We start from the raw sequence: 23,238 nt of genomic DNA on the forward strand, positions 1-23,238 counted from the left end.
TCTTTAACAAGTTTAGTCTGATTCTGAGGAAGGTGTGGCACAGACGTTTATCTGGGAACTTTTTCAGATATCCTCTGACGTCGTTGATTTTTTTAGGAACATGAGGGAAGTTCTGCGTTAGTTTGTGGGACATTACCTTATCTTGTGTTTTGATCCAGTCCAGTTCGGTTAGTTTTTTTACCACCTTGGTTGGGTTTTGTGTTAATGTGTCCCTCGTCAGAGCTGCATCTTCAAGGAGATTTGCACAGCCGTATGCCCATATTGCCAGCGTTTTGTTTTTTCACCACTTCCTGGTGTTCCTCAAGACAGACCCCTTCAAAGAGGGTACACATAGTTCTTGTCTAATTAGGACAGCGGAAGGCCCAGCACTTTCTTCCAAAATAGACCTTAAAGTTTATCCCAAAACTGGCTTGGGATTTGGGGCATAGCCTCTGTTCCGTAGGTTATGCACAGTACTACTTTCGCCTTGAAAAAGGACAGGAATGGGTTTGTGGAGTATTTCCCATACTTTCGGTCGATCATCCTAGCTTGGGCTGCCAGAGTCCTGGTTTTGGTTAGTAGCGCTTCTTGCATTGGAAGTTCTTTGCTGCTGTTACTTATCTAATTTGCATGTCATCCTTGCGCAGGGGCCATGCTAATCTTCTCTGTATCGTTCCAATTTTAGTATATGTGCTGCTGAAGCTTCGGCAGCACATATACTATGATGATTTTAGGATAATGGCATGAATTCATAATATTGTATTGAAGATGATTTTTTGATACATACATTTGTGTTAAAGTTCATATGAACTATATGCACAATAAACAAAACAAAAAATAACACCCTTCCTTGGTAAACATACTTTGATATTTACACACTGATACAAAAATAAAATAATCAGACTGCATCCTGTGGGGCAGATTTAATCTATGATTCCAATAGATAGAGGGCTCTGACAGGGCTGCGTCCTAGCTCCAATCTTGTTTAATTTATCTCTGATATTGGGGAAATGTGTACAGAGACTAGGTCTTCCCCCCCCCCGCCCTCCCCGACCCCAAACCTAGGGGGATTTCCAGCCTCTTGGCCGGCCTATGCAGATGATTTGGTATTTATGGATAATACCCCAACAGGCCTTCAGCAGCAACTGAAGGCAAACAAACAATACATAAACAAAAATGGCCTGGATATTTAGCTTGCCAAATCAAAGACTATGATCATGTTACCTCATAAGAATCCTAGAACTAGATTTATATGGAGATTTTATCAAACAGATTTAGATGTGGTCAATATGATAACATACCTATGCTTTTCTATCTTAGAGAGAAAGACTAAAGCATTTCACCATGAAAGAATTCAAGCCAAGACATTAGCCCTTGCACCCCAAGAAAAATAAATGAATAACAGATATGGGTGATTTTCAATGTTACCCCTTTTAAAGTTCTATAAAGTAAAGATGGTCTCCGACTTATGGAGCAGAAATTACAGAAGAATAGAACCATGTATTATGGGCAAGGATGGAAGGTATTTTTAGAGAACCGTGCTAAACATACCAAAAGATGTTCCAGTCTCAATCATTCATTATGCATTGGGTTTATTGTCCTTATATGGTGTAGTTAAATGGAAAATCCTATCTATATACAGGAATGTCATAGACTCCCCAGAAAGCATTGTTATTCTGTAACCTGATTTTGTCAACAGGAAACCTCACAGATCAGGACCTATCCATCTAGAAAAAATATTGCTGGGATCCATTAAAGTTACTTAAGGATATTTTAATCTAGGATATTTTAATAAAGCAACACAATGCTGTGAAAAAGAATCTCTGGCATTTGGACACTGATGTATAACAAAAGATGATTGCATGAAATACAAGCTTTTTAAATATGTATCTTGTTCAGAAAAGCGTCTGAATACATTGCCAAAGTATCTTGAGAGATTTCCAAGTTCTACTTGGTGACACTGGTTTTTAAAGGTTTTGGTTAAACATTTTTCCTACTAACAAAATAAAAGGAGCAAGACTACAAATAGAGAGAGAAAAGCGGCTTTGTAGGTTGTATCTAGACATATCGAAAATAGAAACATTGAAACATCTTTTTGTTGAATGCACATACCTTGAACAGCAAAGACTTTATTACTTTTCTTGTTTTTTTTATCTGATATACATTTTCTAAGTACTGATGCATTTTGGTTTAGAATTCTGGAAGGAAATCAGATTTCACTAATTTGAGCAGTAACTAGGTATTTTATATTATTGTTTCCAAATGCTTATTAAAATTAAATTTTAAAATGTGCTATTTAATGTATTATCACAGACTGATTTGTATTTCTTTTATTTGTGTGAAAGGTTGGGTTTACAAGCCACTGCACATAACAATAAAAACGAAATAAGAGTGTGAGAATATATCTCCATGGAGCGTCCTATCTGGTGGAAACAAAATTAAAGAACTCCTGGCAGATATATGTTAAGTACACTGCAACCAGTTTCAGCAGCTGTGGTACAGTTATAATATGTAGTAGAAAACTAAAAGGATGTTTAAAACTTAAGTAACATACAATGACAAAAAAACTGTTTAAACCACGATGGGTGGCTGAAGAGGTTTATGAAGCTCTCTACGTAAGAAACAAACACTTGGCAGTGGCAGGTTGGAACTCTACACATTCACCTGCACTTGTAAAAAATATCAAGCATTCTAGAGAGAAGGAAGAGAAGGAAGGAAATGGATATAGAAGTCAGCGGAAGTGGCTGCAAGGAAAATACTGCTGATTTGCTCAACTCAATTACAAGAGACAAGGGGTATCCTGTACTTCGTTGTGGAGAAATTGCACATCCTGTTCTTGGGAATTTAAATTTACCATAAACGCCACAGTTCATTTTCGAGGATTTCAATGATTTGTATGGCAGAGCGGAGGGGCGGAATATAATTTGCGTTTCCGCTGCTCCGCTCCTCTAAGCTATATAAATGCTCCAGCATCTGCGCCTGAATGGATTTTCATGCCTGTGTGAATGCTGGAGATCCCTATGGAGTCTGTCTGCTTTATGCTTCACCAGCAAAAAGCAGGCAGACTCCATAGAGATCAATTGTACAAGCACACTGCCATGCAGGGAGCGTGTAGAGTACAAATGAAACTGTGCCGACATGCTTGTATATCAGGAAGGGTTTAATTTAATTTTGCAACACTGCTTACCATTCGCTAATGGCAAGTAGTGCTCACGATGGAAAATAAATGCTGCGTGGTATGCCAGCATGCCAGGCAGCATTTACTCATTTTGCACTATGGAGTGCAAATGTTAAGGGAAAAAGGCAGCGTACATGCTTGTATGTCGCCTTTTGGACTTTACATTTGCACCCGCAAATAGCGACAATTTGGCAGCGGGACCCCTTACATTACAGTGTGAGCGTAATGGTTCTCCGCCCAGCAACATGAGCTCCATCAGGGTTCATTTTACAATTTGCAGGAGTGTAAAAGTAAAGTGTGAAATGCTTTCACTCTTTACCATTAAGCTGCAGCACATTTTTCTGTCGTTGCTAATGAGTCCGCGGATTCCATTGTAATTCATTATAAAATGCCACCTCAAAAGCATATTTGCAGGCAGTATTTTATATCTCCCAAACCGGAGCATAAAATTGAAGAGTGAAGGTGAATTTGCCTTTATTTACTCTTTCATTTTACACACTGCTTTGGGAATGTTTAGAATTACATGCACGTGACATATGTGTAAGCATTGTCGGTCCCTTGCATGCAATTACCCTTTTATTTTAAAATGACCCACGCAGAGGAGAAAATGTTAAGGATACCACTGTTGCTGAAAGGAAAGCTATGTACCCAGGATTAGAAAAACGAATAGAAGACTGCTATGTAAAGCGCATCTTGAGTTGAAAATTGGTAGTGTGAGCACAGGAAGATTAGGAAAAGAAAAAATGGGTTGGGAGGCACTCCAAAACATAAGTAAAATTCACTGCAGGTAAATTACACCAAAGGGTCTTAAGTAATATGTATAAGTTAAGTATATAATAATTCAGGTGCAGCAGGGAGAAGCTCGAGGCCACTCCAGGTTCAAAAAACTAAAGCACAAAACACACACCGGCCATTGCCAGCCGGTAGCCCTATGCTGCACTCCTAACGGGAGCTAGTCCCAAGTGGTAATTCCACCTTGCAGATACCAAAAACTCCCAACTGGGAGTATTAGTTCTGTAAGGGTTCTGTAAGGGTTAATTTGGGTTAATTTGGGTTGATAGCAACAACCTTCAAAGTGATACAATTAACATTGTTTGATGTTCAAATAGCAAACCATGTAGATGAGGCACTGTCAATCTGTGAATCTACAGACAAGAGTAAATCAGGCTGAGAACAGACAGATCTAAGACAGACCCAATTGTCTTTATATCAAAACATAATCAAATTTAATTTACACCACACTATTGCATTAAAGTGTGTGAAAACTGATTCAACTCACAGGTTAATTCATACAAGTCAAATAGTAACTCAAAAACAAAGGACAAAATTTCAATTGAGCTGAGAGAATACTCTGACAAACCTAATGAAATAATACATGTGTAGGGAGGTCACCACATTTGTGTTTCCCTACTTATGAGCAATTACATTCACTCTGCTCAGAAATTTCCTAAAGACACTCCTATTGAGTAATAAGTGCCAACGCGTTTCGGATTATTGGAAATCCCTCTTCAGGGCAGGACGTGTTTTAGTTTCAACAAATTCAGTTTGAGTTCCTACAAAGTATAAGGATACACTAATTAGATCTTTAAAGAGTTTTGGAGGCTCAGCTGATAACTCTCATGAATAGAGATACACTAACCTGCTTTTCCTGGTAAGCAGAGAAGATTCATATTCACCTGTATGGTAAGAGTGACATAACATACAATTTGTAAGTGTCTGGTCCTAAGCAAAAAGTCATGCTCTATAGTACTGTTAACATGATTCGGGGTTACTCAACTGGTCGAAAGACCCAAATGTCTCGCCGGGTGCAGTGGCAGTGTCAGGCTGTGATTCCGAATGTGGGCAACTGGAGGCTTGGAGAGAGAAAAGGTAATACTAATTACTACACACCCAAGCCGGAGGCTGTGTGAGTCTGTGACTATAGTTTGATGTGGTAAAAGTTCGTTCCATACGTAGTGCTAGTTAAACACAGAAACTAGTATATACCACGATTCTGCAGTCGTGCTCCTGGACTGTAGGTAAATGTATCCATATCTTAAAAACTTACTTGGAGAGAATCGCCCTCGGTAAGAAGAACGAAGCAGCCCGTCACAAGGAAGCGCTGCACGGCCCTCCCAAGCAAAATAGGTTGCCATAGGAGCGGCACGCAACGCGTCCCTGTGTCGGGCGCCATCTTTGTGTGGGACACTGTATCCCTTGTACGATCAGAATTTGCAGAAAGATCATGTCTCTATCAGGTGATCTGCTGTAGGGCTAATGGTGTTGATGGTCCGTAATAAGGCTGTGTGAGACAGCCGGACTGATAAGACGTTTGCTGTGTGAATTCACCGTGCTGCGCGTGCACGCCACGGATACCGTTGCTATGGACGCACACGGGCATGCGCACCATCCTGAATCTCATGCAGTGTGCGCAGGCCCCAACCCGGGTCTGTGTAGGTGAAAAGGAATGCACGTGTGCGCCGAACTGTGCTCGGGTACGCGTACCTAGGTAGGTAATATGTCCACACAGTATCATGAGGCAATTTACTCTGCTAGAACATGTCTAGTGAAATTGCCTGACAGTAGAGTCTATACTGTTGAGCATATATGGGCAAACATCATTCACCAAGTTAGAGGCGGGAGGAGGGGCTACACGGCAGTCATAAACTGCTTGGTGCCCCTGCCTCCCGCTAGATTTCCAGTGAACAACAGACATCACAAGGGGGTCAACACTGAGGCATCCGCCAGCAACCTTTCCTGCTAGACTGTCATTCAAGTTGTCTACTGCTATTTTGATTTTGGTCAGTTTCGCTAAACTCTACCTTCCAATGCCCATTTATGGGCTTCACAGCAATCAATATGTCCTATTACAATCTCAAAGAAGATTCTACTGGACTCCCGGCTAAGGGGCCGTTCACATTCTGAACTGATTTGTAAAATTGAGCCAAAGTCTCATTCCATCAGCAGAAAACAGGCCGATTATGAGACAAAATTGTGAAATAAAATTCAAAACTCCCGGTGCCAAGCCCGTTCACATTCTGGAAAATCACAGCCTAACTATGACCATTAGATACTTTACACAGGGGTCAATTAAAGCCCCAAACAATGACAAGTGTATGTTGAAAGTAAATAGCCTTACACACTCTTGTTTTCAGAAGCAAGATGTAACAAAACCTGTGTGTAAGCATTACACTGTTAAAAACACTACTAAAAACACTATACGGGTTGTTCACGGAAAACATTATAGGAAACACATTAGGTCAAATTCACAATTCATACCTCTTGGGCTGAGACAATCCAACAGGTCAATCCAAATAATCTCCCTCTGGAGTAGTCTCTTGTGTACATCTCCCCCTCTCGGACCCACTTTCACTTGTTCTAGAATCATACACTTCAATAAGGCAATTGAATGTGTTGCTTCCAAAAAGTGGTTGATATAAAGACAATTGGGTCTGTCTTAGATCTGTCTGTTCTCAGCCTGATTTACTCTTGTCTGTAGATTCACAGATTGACAGTGCCTCATGTACACAGTTTGCTATTTGAACATCAAACAAGGTTAATTGTATCACTTTGAAGGTTGTTGATATCAACCCTTACAGAACTAATACTCCCAATTGGGAGTCTTTGGTATCTGCAAGGTGGAATTACCACTTGGGACTAGCTCCCGTTAGGAGTGCAGCATAGGGCTACCGGCTGGCAATGGCCGGTGTGTGTTTTGTGCACAGGAAGATTCACACTCTGCTCAATTATGAATACTATCATGACACAAGGATTCAAAAGTCTTTTGAAAACTGAATGATAAATTTCAGGTCTTGTGATATCCAACATTGACTCAGAGTGTTTAGGCAACAGAAGGGAGGAATAGGCCAGCATTGTCGTAGAAGAGACTATATTGCTTGGCACAGTATTTCATGAAGCAAAATAAACTGTCATAACATAAGGTGGAATACAGTGAAGAATGCCAAACGTAGCACTGCATCTGTCATGGAAAAATAAATATTGAAGCAAGTAAAGCAATCCAAATAGGAAAACAAAGTAATGAAAGATCCTGTTTTAAAAATGGAAGATGCATCGTCTATTAGGCGGCTTAGTCAGGAAACAGTGATTGAAGCATTTCACAGATACTATGCTGCTTTGGCTCTATCTGTGCTTGCTGCAGATGAGAATGCTATAGCTTCCTCACTGCACAAACACTGGCAATTACGCGTGAGCAATATTTACTGCTTTCATTTTAGAAGTACACATTGCAGTAGGAATTCTTTGTCAGTAATTGCACAAACATATTTTACTATTTACTAAAGTTCAGCTGATGATAGACACTACTTTTATAGGTCTGAAATCAGTACTCAAGAAGGAAGGAAATAGTTTAGTCGAATTTGAGACTGTGTTACAGTTGCCTACTGCAGAGGCAAAAGTATCTCACTAGAGGTTGTGACACTCTCATAGTTATCACTGTTGGGAAATGTAATTTACATGAGGACAGTGTGTCCCTATTCTAAAAGGAACATTTTAGAAGAAATTTCAAAATGGGCATAATTCAATTTGTACTCATTTGGTAAAATGGTTAGAACCAGGAAAGGTATGGTTTCAGAAATGGGAGAAGAACCGAATAGCATATGCACATTTTATTAAAAAAAACAAAAAAAGCAAAATATCAGCCTGATAGTGATCATATGCACATAGAGGAGAATGAGACTGAGTCTTTGTTAGATAGGAAAAGATTACAGGACAAAGGATGGGCCCTGTTGAACAGCATGCTTAAGGGTAGTATTGTGTTTGTGATAGGAATCAAAGAACAAGACAAATCCAGTAACTTAACTGCTTTATTTGGTAACTTGGACAGTGAGTAGGAGAACAAATACACAGGGTAGACACAGTGTATGGTTGGATCAGGATCAATCTAGTAGCTCTAACTAAGTAGCAAAGCAGAAAACTTTAAAGTTCAAAAAGACTTCGAAAGGTCAACATGGCTAAAGGTTTCTAGCAAATGCCTTTGTCTTTCCCTACTGACTAGGACTTGCCTTCTCCCAGGCCTTTCACAGTCCTCGCTGAGACTGGTTTCAAAGAGGCTCTCCTTTCGTTTTCTTGTTCTTCTATCTGCTAGTTGACACTATGGGATTCTCCAGTTTCTCATTGGCAAGGTAGTCCTCTGAGGTTCTTGCAGTTCTGTGGAACAGTCAGAACCTTTGGTCGAAAGCATGGCATATCTCACAGGCCTGGTTGGGGGCCATGAAAAACAGGGAGGAGACAAGGTCGACTTAACTACTCTGTCCTTTTCTGCTTGGCTAGCTCTTCCACCCTGTATTACCAGTGAGCCGCCCTACATTTTGGTCCCCTTCGGTTTCGTTAAGCCACTCTGTTACAATGCTTCCTATTCTCACCCCCTGGCTTACTTCACTTTCTCCCTTCTGGAAGCTGGTCACCAGCCTCTCTATTCCTTCTCTCCCCTTTGCACTCATGCTCTTTTCCCACTCGTCAATGGTGCACTCTTCACTTAAGATTTCTATAATCTTCTTGTACTGCCACTCCAAGGTTCGATACCCCTCTAACCTCTTCTGCACACTCCTAATTCCATCCTCATCTTTTTCACCTAGCTGGGAACAGTTATTACTGTCCTCTCTTTCTCTGCCTCAAGCACTATTGTCACTATTGTCACTAATACCAATATCTTCAGCCTTTTGGGCACTACTAGCGCCGTCCTCTCCTTCACTCCTTCAGCACTGTTGTCAATGCCTCCACCATATTCACTGCTCGAGGTACCTTTAGTACTGTTCTCTTCTTCTTTCAACCTTTGTATACTGTTGTCACTAACCCCAACTTCAACACCCCTTTGGGCATTACCAGTGCTGCCCTCTTCTTTACCCCTTTGGGCAATGTTGTCAGTATCGTCACCTTCTTCACACCTTTGGGTACTACTGGTACTGTACTGTCCTGCTTCACCCCTTTGAGCACCTTTGTCACTACCCCCACCTCCTTCAGCATTTGGGCCACCACTCTCCCACTCCTTACGTGCAGCCCCATTTCTCGAGGCTTCCAAGTTTGCTAAATGTGTATTTTCATCCAGATCCTGGGCTGCTGGGTGGTTTAGCAATCTGAACTTCTCCAATCTCCTGGGCTATGCTCCAACCCCAGCTACTTCAGCTCGCTCCTCCAGCCTTCTCCGAAACATCTCTTGTCTCCACACTCCTGTCTCCAGTTCCCATCCAAATAGCCTCACTGACCAACTGGGGCTGCATGCTCTTATAGTGCTGTTTACCCATATTCCAGCATTTCTCTGGTGAAAGGTGCTTCGTGTGTGTTAACTGGGATGTGAACTGGCTATCAGACTCCACCCAAGGCACTGGCATACAGGCCTGATGTGTGACTTGAGATTGGCTCGTCCATCCCCATTGCCACATCCTGGCGCTGCCTTTGAGATTCTCTGTGATGGTAAAGGGCATAAGGTATGTCTCTTCGGGTAGCTGGAGAAGGGATATGATATGATGTGGCATTTGTAATGTGCCTATACACAAGTGTTTCAAGGCGCGATGAGGCAAAGAAGGGGGAATAGAGGGAGGACAGAGGCAACAATCTTACTAGGCCAAGTGAAATTGAGATCCCGCAAGTTCGGGGGAGGGGGAGGGGAAAAGTGCCAGTGGAAAGGGGAGGGGGCAGTGCTGTTCATGCGATCAAAAGAATAACAAGAAGTGCGTCCAGCAGGTGCATGGATAAGTGCAGACAGCAGGTGTCCAAAAGTGCAGGTAGGGGGACTGTAGGGTTACAGATACAGACCCAAGTGCAATGGTTGCTGGGAGGCAGTGTGGGTTTGCAACTGGGCAGGCAGGGACCTGGGCCCGAAATCAGAGAGTAGCAAGGTGACCAGTGCAGTATCAAACAGGAAATCGGCACGGGAGAGAGAAGGTAGAAGCAAAGAGGAAGGTCTTGAGGTGCTTCCGGAACCGGAGATGGTTCTCCTCAAGTTTCAGATAGGCAGGGAGGCTGTTCCAGAGGGAGGACCCAGCCGAAGAAAGAGATCTACCACCAATTTGTTGCTTGGAGAAGTGACTAACCCTGAGGGAGGTGGAGGAGCAAAGAGCTCGGGTAGGAAGGTATTTACGAAGAGACAGTTGTAGGTATTGAGGACCCAAGCCCCAGAAGGCCTTGTGGACAATGCAGAGTGTCTTGAACTTAATCATTGCAGCCACTGGGAGCCAATGCAGAGATTTCAGTGCTGGAGAGATATGATCCCTGGGTTTGAGGCCAAGGACATGTCTCACAGTCCTGTTCTGAGTGAGTTGCAGAGAGCGGAGAGTAGAAGCAGGCAGATTTAGAAAGAGGCTGTTGCAGTAGTCCAGCCTAGAGAGAACCAGAGCTCTAGAGACAGTTATCTTCTGGGGGAATGAGAGGAAAGGAAGAATACCTCTGGGGAGGTGCAGTTGGTAGTTTGACTTCTTAGAGATGTCAGAGATGGGAGGAGAAAAGGAGAGTGTGGAGTCGAAGATGACCTTGAGGTTTTTAGCCTTAAAGGTGGAGCAGGAAGAGGGCCAAGGGAGGCCGGCCAGAGAGTGACAGGAAAGGAGGGTGCAGGTGTGCCGATTAGGAGAATCTCCGTCTTACTGGCATTAAGGCAGAGATAGTTAGTTGCACACCACTCCTGGTGGTGCAGACAGATAGCAGACAGACAGTCAGAGATGGGAGAAGGAGAAGAGGTGGCAGAGGGGAGCCTGAAAACAAGCTGAGTGTCATACGCATTGCACTGAAAGTTGGAGCAGAGAGCGGCAATGCGGTGGGCGAGAGGTGCAAGGTATTGGTTGAACAGCTGGGGAACATCACAGGTAGAGAGTGAAATGGAGGAAAGGAAGGACCCAAGTTGGACTGGGAGGGTCGATCAGTGAGGAACGAGGTCAGCCAGGCCAGGGCCTTATCGGTGATACCCAGTTTATCACAGAGACGATTGAGCAGGATGGCATGGTTGACTGTGTCAAAGGCAGAAGAGAGATTGAGTAAGATGAAGACAGAAGGGAGATTAGAATCAAGGTTAGAGAGCAGGTCTTCACAGATGTTTAGGAGAGCTGTGTCCATGCTTCTGGATGCTCTGAAGACAGACTGATGGTCATGGAGACAACCAACAGATTCAGTGTGAAAATTAAGCTTTTCCAGTTTACCCAGGAAAGGAGTGATGGAGATCAGGCAATAGTTAACCGGGCAGGAGGGGTTGGCTGAGGGTTTCTTGAGATGAGAAGAGGGTGCACAAGATAGTGTTTTAGGGGGGAAGGGAAGGCTCCAAAGGCGAAGGAGTGGTTGCAGAAGTCAGCCAGAGTAGGTGCGAGGGTGTCAATGTGGTCCTTGATGGTTTTGGAAGAACAGGGAAGAACCTGTTTTGATGAGACTTTCATAGATTGGATTCAGAGGAAAGGAAGAGAAAGAGGGAGGAGAGCTGGCCACAGGGGGGCCGGAGGTAGAGGACAGAGTAGAGGGAGGAGGAAGAGAGGACGAGAGGGTAGACCGAATGTCCTGGGTTTTAGAGATGAAATGAGAAGCAAGCCAGGGCTGTGCAGAGGGCCTGGGATGGGACAGGAGAGGTAGAGACTGCAGCAGGATTGGCAAGATCCTTGCAGATTTTAAAGAGTTTGGCCGAGTTGTTAGATGCCGCAGAGATGCAGGCTTGATTGGCTGGTGGGTCCCACACTTGAGGCTGGGTTTGAGTTCTTTGTGGGATTTGGGGCTGGCAAGTTCCTCCTCTTCGGCAGTCCTCCCTTCCAATTATGACCTGCCACTGCCCCCAGGGTGGGCTCCCTTAGTCTATCTGTTCTTAACTGTATGGGAGTGTAGGCCTTGGGCAGTAGTTGAGTTTGCTGAGCAAAATAATTAATATTAGTATTTTCAAGGAGTGGGGAGTAAGAAATTGACACATTTTCTGAATGTTGAAAAGGTAAATATGAACAGCAGAGGCTTGGGCAAGGATGAATGTTTGCAGTCAGAAGTCACTATCAAAGAGGACCCTAAGATTTCGAGCCTTCGGCGAGGGAGCAAGAAGGTCATACAGGAAGGAGATAGCAGAGGGGGTGGATAGTATTGAAAGCCAAGATAAAAATGGCTTCCATGTGTATAGAGTTCAGCATAGAGGGAAAGGATAGCCATCAAGTGACAAATTGCAGAGAGAGAGTTAGTAATGTGTGCCAGAAGCACTGAGGTGAAGGAGGGAAAGGAGAAAAAGATTTTAGGGTCATTAGCAAAGAGGTGGTAAAGAAATCCAATGGACAAGATAAGTCCACCTAGAACAGAGGTAGAGAGGGTGAAGAGCAGCTGTCTGAGGAATGATCACTGGAGACACCAATCAGCAGAAGGCGTGCTTTCAGAGGTTTGCATGTTGCAGGAGATTTTAAAGGAGTGATCGTTCAGGTAGGAGGCAAGAGCAGATTTGCAAAACCCAATGTCCTGGAGTGTGAGGAGGTGATAGGAGTGGTCAATAGTGTTGAACGCGGCAGGCAGGTCAAAAAGAATTACTATCAAAGAGTTTTGTATGAGCATTACAGAGAAAGCTAGAGACATGCAGAAGTGCAGTATTGGTGGGGTGTCTACTACGGAATAGTTTATCAGAACATTTTGGTCAGCTTCTGTATAACGGGGATTGAAAGCTGCAGATTTGAAGGAAGCAGGAAGAGTCCAGTAGAGGGAGAGGTTAAAAAGAGACAAAGGCAGGTGATTAGGTACGGCCTCATTGCATGTATGATGGTGCGGGTAAAAATGGCTGCAATGTGGCGGTAATTATGTGAGCGACACATTACTGCTTCTCCGTACTACTAGTAGTTTGGTGGTGAAGGGGATTTACTTCCAGCAAAACGCTAGAAGTGAATCTGACACTTTGCTGCCAAAAATCAACAACAATCTGCAGTATTACTGCAATGGAATTACCAGCAATGGTAATTCTGCCAAAATCCCCATGGATGCTTACAGACTCCAAAAAGTGGTACTTTCACCGCCCTATAATCACTTGTAATGTTGCAGTATATCTGGTGGTACCAGTAAAGGAGTTTGGTGGTAATTTGGCAGATTTGCAGTAGAATTACTGACCTTTGGAGGAGCAAAAGACTTAATCAGAGCGCAAGATGGTTTGGCGCTGCAAAGGATGGCCAGTAATTTGATAGGACAGGGACGGGAAAATTAGTCAAGATTAAAAGTGCTCAATGAGAGCTATGAGTCTGGATCTCATAGGTGATCCAAAGTGGAAGATGCAGACGAAAAGGTGTGAAAGCGCATGTACGAGTCAAAAGGGATTCATAAGTGCATAGTGAAAGACAGAAAAAGCATGGGCAATGAAAGAGGCATGCATAGGGAAGCACTAAATGAAAGAGGTCCCTGATATTTCCTGCTTGAATTTCCTCTTGTTCGAAAGGGGGAGAGGAGGAATAAGGAGTATAATGCCAAGATGTTAAAGTGAGCAATATTGAAGGGCACAGATCAACTGAGAGGTCAGAAGAGGAGAACCAAGTAGATAGAGAGACAACATCAAGAAGGTTTCCACCATAGTGAGTAGACTGGTCATGCAGTGAGTAGATGGAATAGTCAGATAGGAGGAAGTGAAGTTCAAGGCAGGTGGCTAACAGGGGTTTATGATGGGTAAAGACCCCCAACATGACAATGGGGATGTTGCTAGGCTCATGTGAGGAAAAAGGTAGTTGAGAGGGCCAGGAGTCGGTACAGAGCCAGAATAGAGAGAGGAGTAGGAGGGAGAATTTGAGTAGTAGCATATTCAAAAGAGTAGGATGTCAGAGGGGGGGCAGTGGGTGGTGATGGGGGTGTTATTTTTAGGGAAACAAACTCCCACACGCTTACCAACTAGTCTGGGAAAGTGGGAGAAGGTAGCAGAGCCAGGGTGGATAACAGGTCGTGTCATAGGAAAGCAAAGTCATAATGGGAGATCTGAGTTTCTGTGATAGCAAGAAGTGAAAGTTGAGGGTGATACAAGATGAAGTGGTCAATTATGTAAGAAGACTTGCTGCAGAGGGATGCTGCATTCCAGACGCCACATGAAAGAGTAATAGGAAATGGTGGAGAGGAGCAGGTGTTTTGTGGTAGGCGAGAGTGATAGATGAGATTGGTGATCGTGGGCAAATGAAAGCCTCAGGTTTCAGGGAGGGAGAGGTGAGTAGGGTAGAATGTAGACTGAGTTTTGCCTGACGGCTACAAGAGAAGGGGTGGAGAAGTTAGAGTATGAGATGAAAGCAAGAAAAATCAAGGTGTGTGATGGATGGTAAAAGAAGAAGGCAAGTGAAGACAGTGGAAGATTTAAGGCGAGAAAAGGGAAGTTAGCAGGCTCAAAACACAGGTGTTCCTTGGTTCTTTGAGGAAATAGCAACATTTGGGATGAATAGACCCTGTTCTACATCTGTGACAGGTCTTACCGGATGTCCTTTTTCCAAGTATCATGAAGATGCACCCATTTGGAGCACACCTACAAGATATTGTATCGGACAACGTGTCCAAAACAGAAATACATTGTTTAAATCAGATAACTGATATAAAACACTGTATTGTTTTTGATGATTTCTGTACATGTATAACTGTATGCAAGTGGTGGTGAGTTGTCAGATACTTTTTACTTATGTCAAGGAGTAAAGTAATTTTGACCCTTGAAATATGTGAGGAATCTGAGGGCGTCATCACTTCTTTCCCCAACAAATCCTCCTCCCAGCGGGCCAGGGAAAGGCCATCACTATCGGATCCTGACCCCCGGGGTGGATATGCGAGGGAGGATCACCTGGGAAGAGGAGACTTGGGGAGTGGGGATGAGGCGGCCTTGGGTGAGACACAGTATCCCCCTTTTCCCTTTTGTGATGCATCCAACATCCCCAGGCCTGTATAGGTTATTACCAGTCCCTTCCCTATCTTTTGCATAACGCATCTCCCAGTAAACACCACTTTGGTACTGGGAGGAGGGAGAGACAAACCAGAAACATATATCACACACAGAAACCCCATTTTTGTACTGAGATGAGGGTGAGACACAGTAGAAACATACATTACAGCCTCAACCCCCACTTTGGTAGACATACATTACATACACGAACACCACTTTAGTACTGGGAGAGGAAGATGCGACAAAGACTGACAATAGACTGCAGAACTCACACTGTGCAGTCTAGCTGTCAAGGACTTATGCCAGCTGGACGGATATTTAAAAGTCAGTGCTGGGACTGTGAGAGAGAAGTGAGTGAGGGGGATTTGTATGCAGGATAAGTCGTGTGGAAACGCTGTGAGGGGTCAAGAAAAGCCGGAGAGGGCTGGAGAGCAAGGGCCATAGTCATAGCTTTCCTCTGAACCTGGAGAAGCAGCTGGAGAGACTGGGGAAAAGCCAGAGAAGCACCACTGAGCGAACCGCAGCGTAGCAGAGGCTGGTGGTGTCACTGAAGCAGTAAGGTGCATTGGTGAGACCGGCAGGCGAGAAGGAAGCTGTCCGTGGATCTGCGGGAGGACCAGCAGGACAGAGAACACTTCCAAGAGGCACAAGAAGCGTTGCAGCCCCACACCACTCGTCAGACACACCAAGCAGCACCGTTACCGACACAGGTGTCAGGGGCATATTTAGAATATATAGCAGCTAAAGGAAAAAAGACTGTAATTATGTCAAATCCCTCATTTAAGTACATTTGAAACAAATTCCAAGTAAGTGCGACAAGCAAGTAACGAACTGTGATAAAGCCTGAGAAAAGATCAATAACAATAAAGTGAATTGGAGGAGGCTGAGATGGAAAACTAAATTTAATAAGCAAAGTGAGCAAATGAACCATAAGTGAATGTTTGGAATAAGCACTGCTAAGAGTCAAGTGAGCATTGTCAATAGTTAAGCAGATAGTGTTTCTCATTATTGGAAGAAGTTAAAGATTGAGAACAGTGAACCTGTATATAAAGAAAACCTGACAACCAACGCATCAGAGGTTTGAACAAATAAGCTGAAACAGTATATAGGTTTCCTAGCAGAAGAGTGTACTAGGAAGCTTATGGTGGCTTATGAATAAAAGGACTCTAAACTGAGTTTCCTAGCAGAAGAGTGTACTGGGAAGCTTGTGTTGGTTATTGCGAGTGAAAACTAACAGAACCTTGAATGGTGAGGAAAGAAGGAACAATAAAGCTTCAAGTGCAAGGGAAAGGAATAAGTCAATTCTTATTGTGAAGCTGGAACTGTGGCAAAATGACTATGCAGCAGAGGCAAGAAAGCTGTGCCGGTGGCGTGACCTGTAATGGGTGGACCATGTGGTCCTAGAACTGCGCCTAGCCCGAATACACCCTCCTGAAGGCAAGCCACTTGGTAATGGAATAAAGGAAATGCCTGTGTAAGTGAAACTGAGGAACTGGAAGTATACACTGGTGAAAGGTAACCAAACTGAAGAGCTGGGAAGTGTAGCAAGGATTTGTGTCATTTTGTAACATTGAAAATCCTGAAGAACTGTGTTATTTTGGAACTGTGATAGACTTGAATGTTTGGGGAAGGGAACCCCTCTTTTGTGAAGTGAATTGTTTGAAGCTTAAGGAAGGGAATCCCTATTTTTGTGAATGAACTGTTTGAACCTCGAGGAAGGGAAACCCTCTTTTCCATCCAAGGGCTGGAAGAATCTCTGAACTTTCATTTGAACACTTTTTACTTGATACTGACATCCCTACACATTGTATACAATTAGATGTGAGGGCAAGTGTAGGTTTTGGACACAGACAGACATTTGCTTTGCACTTCCTGACACAGACTATCATTAGTTAAGTTGCATACAGAAATCCCACCTTAGTATAGGGCAGGCCATTTTCCAACCCTCAACATTTAGTTAAAAAAAGTTTGTATATAAAATTGTATTCAGTTGTCTGTGTCTACTTCATGATGCCGTCACAAATTAGATGTGTACTTTATTTATTTATTTATTGAGCAGTTGATAGGCGCCCATATGACAGAATGGGTTTTCCATGCACCACAAGGCAAAGTGAGGAGGTACCAAGGGGAGAAATAATATTGGCCAAAACAGTAAATATACAATCATGGTCCTACTAGGCCTTGTGGCATTCGGACGTGCAAGTCCAGTGAAGAGAAATTCAGCAGATATGTTATGTTATGTCATCTTATCTTATAAAAAAACGTATGGTCGCCCAAAGCATCATGGTGCTGAAGAGAGAGAGAGAGAGCAGGTGCCAAGGTGAATCAGAATAAGTGGGTTTTAACCGTCTTTCTAAACTCCAAATAATTAGGGGATTTTTTGATAGCAAGAGGAATATTGTTCCACAAGGCTGCTGCGGCGATGGAGAAAGCCCGGCCGCCAACCCGGTCACGAGTGTATTTTGGCACAACAAGCTGTTCGGCCGTGACAGAGCGGAGGTTGCGGGTGGAATGGTATTGGGCGAGCTTGGCTTGGAGGTATTCCGCTCCCCGATTATGAAGGGCACGATGGACAATGCACAGAGCCTTAAACTCCACCCGCTGGGCCACCGGAAGCCAATGGAGAGTCCGAAGCACCAGAGAGATGTGTGCTCCATAAGGAGTATCAGTGGCTACTCAGCGGGCAAATTTTGCAGCCACTGCAGCCGTTTAATCAAGCTCTTGGGTTAGGCCAGATACAGAGAATGACAGTAGTCTATTCGCGATAGGACCAAAGCTGCTACCACAGGGTGGGGGGGCGCAATGGGGCCGGAATCAGGGGCAATACCTTCCTTAGAATTTTCAGTTGGAAGTGACCAGCCTGACATACAGCAGTAACTTGTTGGTCCATAGACAGTGAGGCCGATAACACGACACCCTGGTTCTTAACTTTCTTGACCGGAATCGGCAATGGTCCCAAAAAGGAGGGCCAGACGGAGGACACCCAAAGTGTGGGATTAGGGGGATAGCCAACCACCTTCACCTCAGTCTTATCGCCATTCAATTTGAGCCAATTGTGGTTCATCCAATCCCCAACAGCAGTCAGACACCCCTGCAGGCCCGACAACACTTCAGACTGATCAAAATCTAATCATATCAGTATCTGAGTGTCATCGGCATATGAGTAGCATCTGATACCGAAGGAACGGATGACACACACAAGGGCCCAAATATAGATGTTAAACAAAATGGGCAACAAGGACGAGCCCTGCGGCACCCCACAGCTGAGGTGACAAGAAGCAGACAGAAAAGGTGGCATCGCGAGGGTCTGTGTACGATCCGCAAGGAACGACTTAAACCATGCTAGTACCTGCCCTGAGATACCAAACTGGGCAAAACGGGATAGCAGGATGGAGTGGTCGACCATGTCAAAAGCCACTGATAAGACAGTGATGGGTGGGGAGAGGAAGGGGGGGCTATGGACAAGTGCTGGTGGGGGCCCGGGAAGGAAGTGACAAGGGGAGCCAAGGGAGGCCCTCAGGCTAAGTGCTAGGGTGGACGAATCCCAGGGTGGGGTGCATAGTCGCCAGGCAGGGGACCTGCAGTGGGCAGTGCTGGGGGGGGGGGGTGCTGGTGTCGATTGTTTGGAGGGCCTGTTAACCAGTGCGATTCATGGGACCAGGCCACCAGTTTCAGCATCAGTGGGGTGATTAGCAAGGAAGAGAAAAAGGGAACGAGGTAGAGAAAAGTAGAGTTTTCAGAAGTTCCTGGAACTTAAGGAGGTCCGGCACCAGGGCAGGAAGTCTGTTCCAAAGGGAGGCACCAGCTGAGAAGGGAGACCTGCCCACCCACTCTCTGCTTGGAGAAGCATTTGACAAGCAGAGAGTTGGAGTTAGAGGAGCGGAGGGCTCTAGCAGGGGAGTATTTAGGGAGGGAATGCTGGAGATCGTGTGTTCCCAGGCCCCAGAAAGCCTTGGGGATGATGCAGAGGATCTGGAATTTCATCTTTGCAGCCACCGATAGCCAGTGCAGAGATTATAATCATAACAATAGGCAATAAAATACAGCTAAAATAAAATCTTATCTGGAGCACTGCTACCAATATTAAAATGATACTTAAATTCGTTATCAGATGTCCAATAAGCATACTGTTCAACATTTCAGAATCTAAACAAAATTCAGCAACTGCTTGCACTGGCCCAGAAACAATAAAAGCTTCTGTAGTGTAGTTATAGTATCAATCTGAGCTTTGGCAGAGAAGCTAAATATTATGCCGTTACAAGCCTGTTAATTCATGCATTGATTTGAAAGAGGTCAGTTTAAATTATTTTTATGTATACAATTGATACATTTAAAAAAACTGGTAGGAAGGTTGTACACACTTCAAATACTTTGTATTTTTCATTTAATGATTTGATCAAGTGGAAAATGCTAATAACTTGGGGCTCTGTTGGCTGGTGAAATTTTTAAGTGATGGGGCGTAAATATTTCTCCCAGATATGCCAGAGCGACCAAGCGTAGCGAGGGAGCCGGGTCCAATCAAGGAGGGTCTGGGGGGTTCTCCCCCATGATAAATATCTTAAAATAATGGGTTAAATTGGTACATTTTAGAGCACACCTTTTTATTTTTGAAATTGTTAAAAAGCCAGTTTGCAATTGGTTTTCTAGGGTAACTCATGAAAAAATCCAATAAATGCAAGTCACCAACAGCGCACAGGAGCATTTCTCCAATACATTTTTATGATGCCTTTGCCCACAATATGTTACAGTATAAAACATTTTGACACTGGCTGTGCTAATACATTTCCATGCTAACTGCACCATCATACCTTAGTATTCCCATATAAGAACATACTCATGTTTGATTTGCGCATAATGGCAGTAATGATACTATAAGAAAGCATGTACATGTTTTTTCTGCCAATATGTGGCAGTATCCCCACGTAAAAACATATTCCAGTTGGCTTTACCTTTAAAAATGGATGCCATAGTATGAAAACATGACTAAACTGACTTCACCAAAATGCAAGTCTCGCTACAGAATAACACTCATTATGCTTGTTTTATCAAAGATATAAATGTCATGACACCATAAGAATAATACCACTGATCATGCTTGCTTTATCAAAGATGTCCAATACAAAATGTCATACCACAATAAGAAATGACTAGACTGGCTGCATTGAAATGACAGTCTAACTACATTATTACACGTATTATGCTTGTTTTTATCAAAGATGGGCAATACAAAATGTCATGCCACAGTAATAATAATACCACTGACCATGCTTGCTTTATCAAAGATGCCCAATACAAACTGTAATGCCACAGTAAGAAATGGCTAGACTAGCTGCATTAAAATGCCAATCTAGCTACATAACAACACCCGTCATGCTTGCTTTATCAAAGATGCCTAATACAACATTTCATGCCACAGTAAGAATAATACCACTGATCATGATTGCTTTATCAAAGCTGCCCAATACAAAATGTCATATCACAATAAGGAATGGCTAAACTGGCTGCATAAAAAAATGCCAGTCTAGCTACATAATAACAATTATCATGGCCAGTAAAAACGGCCATGCCTGCCCACTGGGGACCGGAGCGCCTCGCAGACACACAATACATTGTGGTCAATGTCACAAAGGTGGGTTCACTCAACAGGGCTGTTCGTAAGACTTTCAATCTCTGAGTTTATTGGGGTTCCCTTTCCCAAGCTTCAACTTGTTCACTTTAATTTTCTCAATAGGCATCTCAGAATTCCCTTCCCCCAGCTCAGGCCTCCTCCAGCTTTCAAAACACAAAGCCATTTTCCTCAATAGGCCTCTCAGGATTCCCTTCCCCAAGCTCAGACCTGTCCAGCTTTTAACATAAAAACAAAATATGTCACACAGTTCCTCTTTGGGGCGCCCTTCCTCCAGCTTAGGCCCCTCTAGTTCCAAATACCAGTTCAGCTGGTCAGCATGTGCCTTTTTCATATCTATTCTTTCTTACATGCCATTCTCGGGGTAGAGTCAGAGGCTTTCGAAAATGCTAGGCTCTTTGCTTTTCTGACCAATCTGACCCTTTCACCCTTTCTTTGTTTCTATGTATTCCTTTCCCTTTGTTGTGTACACTTGCACTGTCCTTTTTTTCGCCTCTTGCATGCTTCTTTCACATTTTCTGTGCACTCCTGTTTCTTTCTTTTCGGGTGCATTACACACTTTTTACAATGCCTTTTCCTTTTGTGCCTCTTGCACCTTTTCCTATGGTCTTCTGGCCCCCTTTTCACTCGCATCACTTCATTGCCTTTATTCGATTCTTTATTTCACACACGCGTGTCTCCCTGGTTTCGTGCTTACACTGTTACTTGTAACTTTGTATTTGTTGCAGGGGAGTTGCTAGGTCTGGAAAAGACCCGGGGCTAAGCTGATGTTGGAAGTGTTGGGACTGGGGGCTAGCTAGTCTTTTGGCTGTAGCTCCTGAGATTCTATCCGAGGCTACAACCAAAAGATCAGGGGCTATAGCCCCCTTAACCCCCCCCTACCAACGCCCCTGATTTGTTGAAAGGTTCCCGTTAGCTTCAATCGAAACTATCACACAATCGCAGTCCGCTTTCTAATGCGTTTCTAGTTTTACTCTGTATTGCACTCGTGTCATGGCCACTGGTCATTGGCCAGGTACTTCATGTCCAGCAGAGTCCCAATAGACCCAGTCTTGGCACCTTTGGCACCAAGCTCATTATAAAGTGTGCCCTGCACACAGACTGTTGAAGGCACGTGCATCTGGGCAGGGCGGGGCCCTAGCATTGCATGGAAGACACGTGCAAAAGGCAGGAGGAGTGGCAATCTGGGGCCTCAGGGCAGGGCCTAAAGGGAGTGGCTGAGGCCAGGCTATATAAGCCGGCCCCACCCGCAAGCTGGCGCTTCACGTTAGTCTGCTAGAGCAGCGTAACGCTTACCCCCGTTCAGAAGACCTTACCTGTTTCAGCACGTGTATCCTCAGACTCCGGAACCCTCCAGCATCTTACCTTGAGGTCAGCCACACCATCGCTTCACTTCTGCAGCTACGCACGCATCTTACCTGAGTTAGCCTCACCATCGCTGGAAACACCGCCACTGCTTCACTTCTGCAGCTACACGCGCATCTTACCTGAGTCAGCCGCACCATCGCGGGAAGCACAGCCATCGCTTTGCTTCTGCAACTATGCGCGCCTCTTACCAGAGTCAGCTGCACCTTCTTTGGAAGCAATGCTATCGCTTCCCCTTCTGCAGCCGCGCGCATACCTTACCTGGATCTGCAATTCCTCGTGGGTGCTGCCCCGGGCATCCTTATCAGTCCCGAACTTCCATCAACACGGGATCTTCTTCCGATGCACCATGCTCACGGATCTCCATCTCCGGCTGCCTGTAGGAGTTCGGAAACCGCCCATCAAGCACCGATCAGCTGCATCTGCAAAGGGAAAGGAAACACAAGGTTAGCACTTGCATAGACTTTCATACTCTAAGCAGCGAGCTTCAGGTAGAGGCCACTTACCTCTGGTAGCTCCTCCAGAGTGGACTTTGTCATCACACATTCCTGGGTCATCTTCATACCCAAGGGAGAGACAATGGACAATATAGAATTACGGACAATAATCATGGAAGAAGATTAACACAATCAATATGAACAACAATCATAGTTATAAAATCTACCTTCAAGACGGAATGGTTGCAGCCGGTCTGGACCTTCACGCCAAGGACCAGTGACGCAACTAGGTCCCTCTACCGCGCCCCTGCTGGAAGAAAGCAGGATGGAGAGCTCATCTTTCAATCAAAACAGGTGAGCCTGCATGGGCAAACTCTTGCTCACAACCTTCTGGCACGAAAGGGTTGAGGGCAATCCCGACATCACTACGCCATTTTCACCGTCTCTCATCCTCTCTCAGAAGCAGAACCAGTATCCTGGGTTATCGATAACGCAGTGGCTGGGGGAGAGAGCTGATCCACGGGAGCCAGGTCCTGGGAGGGCTACAACCGTGCCCCAACACCCCGCAGAGACCAGGTCAGCGTAACAGCTCGTCACAACCCGGCTCTGCAATGCTTTCAGACTCACCAGACAGACTTCTGTGCTTCAGCTCTGCAACGGTTCTTCATTCCGAGGTTAGGGTCTCACCACCTTCCTCACTACCCTCCAGGGCTGTCTAACCAGACAAACAAGCATTTGCAGAAACAGGTTCAGCAGAGGACCAGCACGCCTCTTGGCTACCAAACACAGACTCTTCTTAGCTCCCTGAAGACAAGGCTCCCTCGTCCACCTTTCG

The 23,238-nt window shown here is 44.5% G+C and overlaps 1 protein-coding gene and 1 non-coding gene across 2 annotated transcripts in view; both read right to left on the bottom strand.

Annotated features, from left to right (window-relative positions):
* SLC9A5 (solute carrier family 9 member A5) overlaps positions 1 to 23,238 on the bottom strand; it is a 1,894,848-nt gene that overhangs the window by 978,022 nt on the left and 893,588 nt on the right. The gene's annotated exons all lie outside the window — the stretch shown is intronic.
* On the bottom strand, positions 582 to 693 carry LOC138461547 (U6 spliceosomal RNA). Its single transcript, XR_011264166.1, has one exon. It is a non-coding gene; the product is annotated as a U6 spliceosomal RNA (small nuclear RNA).

Source organism: Ambystoma mexicanum, chromosome 1p (genome assembly GCF_040938575.1).
Source record: "Ambystoma mexicanum isolate Mex_15411 chromosome 1p, UKY_AmexF1_1, whole genome shotgun sequence".
NCBI lineage: Eukaryota > Metazoa > Chordata > Amphibia > Caudata > Ambystomatidae > Ambystoma > Ambystoma mexicanum.